At 29.9% G+C, this 2,573-nt stretch overlaps 1 long non-coding RNA gene across 1 annotated transcript; it reads right to left on the bottom strand.

The window, feature by feature from the left end:
- Window positions 1-387: 387 nt before the first annotated feature.
- LOC138339567 (uncharacterized) lies at window positions 388-1,990 on the bottom strand. Its single transcript, XR_011212403.1, has 2 exons — window positions 1,607-1,990; window positions 388-645 (listed from the first exon to the last, which is right to left on the bottom strand). It is a non-coding gene; the product is annotated as an uncharacterized lncRNA (long non-coding RNA).
- Between the last annotated feature and the right edge of the window lie 583 nt (window positions 1,991-2,573).

The raw sequence follows: 2,573 nt of genomic DNA on the forward strand, positions 1-2,573 counted from the left end.
AAAATTTAGTCCTACAAATAGCAAGAGAGTTATTTGAAACTACATTCAAGTGTTTTTTGCATCATTGATTACAATCACTGTTTTTTGGGTATGAACACTATTACTCATGAAGGAAAAGATTAGAATGACCAGTTTTGATACTTATTTATCCTCTTTAAATTGTGGGAAGAGCATCATTCAATTATTTAGTCTCATCACACATTGATTTCTGAATTTATTTCACTTCACATGCTCATCCTAAAAAATACATTTCTTGTGATCTCCTTTTAAGATCCATACACTAATTTGTATGTATTTAAGAAGGAGATCATTTCATCTGGTGTATGACTAATTACCAAATAATATAAAATAGTGATAAACCTCTTCATAGACAAGAACAAAGTCAAGAAAGCCATAAAGGAATGAATATTTGCAATCCAATAAAAGTTTGGTCAAAACAAAATGAACAAAGTAGTCAAAAGGAAACTACGTTAAAGAATTATGCTAAATCCAAAGCATCATCCCTGTATTTTGCAGTACAAACTCCATTTAGGATTCGTCCTTTCACCTTTCATTATTTTATTCACTGATAGTATCCTCTTTACTTACTCCTGCTCCTTCTTCTCTAATGAAATCACCTAGAGGAAATCAAAGGGCTGATATTGGCTGCAAAAGGATTATTATAGAATAGATGAGATAAATTTTTTTAGATAAAGCACAAATAGATAGAGCCGCATTCGGATGTCATAGTCATTCTCATACATAAGATACTGATAGCATTCAGAAGATCTAAGCTCTCTGCTTATTGTCCCAACAAGAAAGAATTATTTTCTTGTAGTGCACAATAAACTAAGATGCTATATCTATCTTAATTGATGTGCTTATCAATTTTTTCAGACACAAGCTTCAGAAGCTGCAAATATTGTAAACTTAGTATTACATTCCTTTTAATCTTCATAAAGGTAAACTAGGAACCATACTAAGTATTATTGACATACAAAATGTTGATAATATCTTCAACAACACTTTTTCTGAAAGATAAGCACGTAAAGATTTAGCCATACCGTGCCAATTGTCAAAAACTCAAACTTATAAGTGGGACCTACAAGATCAACTATCATTGCCAGTCCTTATTGTGACTAGCATGACAAAAACAAATGTGAGAAGGAAGCGGTATAGTACAAATAAAGCATGAAAAAAAATCATATTGGATACTCAATACTTGAGCATGGTACAGTAGGAAATACCTAAATCTTGTTTCTATCAAGGAGATGACATTCACTGCATAATCTTATTGAAATTTTACACCAATTATTTCTCTAGTTAGGTACTAACCAACACATTAATGTTCATCTCAGAAACCATACCTAACAAACACATTAATGTTCATGTCAGCAAACCAAAAAGAACACAAAGCAACCAAAATACAGAAAAAATACAAGCCACACACAACAACAAAGATATGCAATTTGAAATCCTAACTATGACAGACAAACAGACAAAACACTTAAGAAGATTCATGCCCTATTTTGTTGAGAAAGAATAAATTATCGGAATTTCATACAAATTCTAACCCTAACTACAAAGAGACAGATAATCCTTTGCAGAAAAAATAATCGAGACATACCAAAAAAACAAGATATGAAAATCGAGCAATTGAGATCTGAGTTAGGTTTCTCATTCTTTTGATTTGAACGAACAATGAGAAAAGTTGAAAGAAAGATTGTAGATCTACCCAAGATTTCTACTTCATGAATCTTTCGATTTCTTAGCTTTGTTATTGTTTTCTTTCATTGGAGAAAATATGGTAGTGACCCAAAAGGCTAAAATACATAAAGGGGTTATACTTTTAGGAATTAAATATTGAATACTTTTTTTTTTGGTAAAATGAAAAGAGGGAAAATATGGAGGGATTAGACAAGTGCTACACTAGATAATATTTTTCACAGACCGTTGCTATTGATGCATTGATTGCTGCGGTTAAACGACTGTTGCGTTAAGGAGCTCTAAGGCAACCGATATTTTGCTCTAATGCAACAGTTAATGCGTTGCTATAGACCCATTTTCTAGTAGTGTTAGAAAATCCTTTGAGAGTTAATAATTTTACACACCCATATATTTGTTATCGATTTTTACAAAATTTTATCACTGGATATTATAAGTACTTTAAGCATTGAAAGTTTATTTGAGTGTTAGTAAATTTTCTAAGGTATGTTGTTTTAAAAAATGAGAACCTTTGTAGTTAGAATGAGGTTATCATCATTGGATATCTGATAGTTTACTCCCTTTAATGTATGTTTTTCTCATTGTTCTGTTGTCTCCTTAAAATATCAAGTCTATACTTTTTATTTACAAAAAAAAAATATGTTTAATGGCACATAAAAACATCACTATGTTTTAACAAAATGATCATATGATCAAACATGTATTCTGTTAAATTATGTAAATGATAAAAATTATTATTTATCAAGATATTTTTAATCATTTATTATACATTTAAAATTCTTGAGATATGTAATAATGTGAAATCATTTAATTTCTGTTGAAATGTTCTTAAAACCTACTAAAATTAACTTTTTTTTCCCTTATGACAA

This window comes from Solanum lycopersicum, chromosome 11, assembly GCF_036512215.1.
Source record: "Solanum lycopersicum chromosome 11, SLM_r2.1".
In the NCBI taxonomy this organism is placed as follows: Eukaryota; Viridiplantae; Streptophyta; class Magnoliopsida; order Solanales; family Solanaceae; genus Solanum; species Solanum lycopersicum.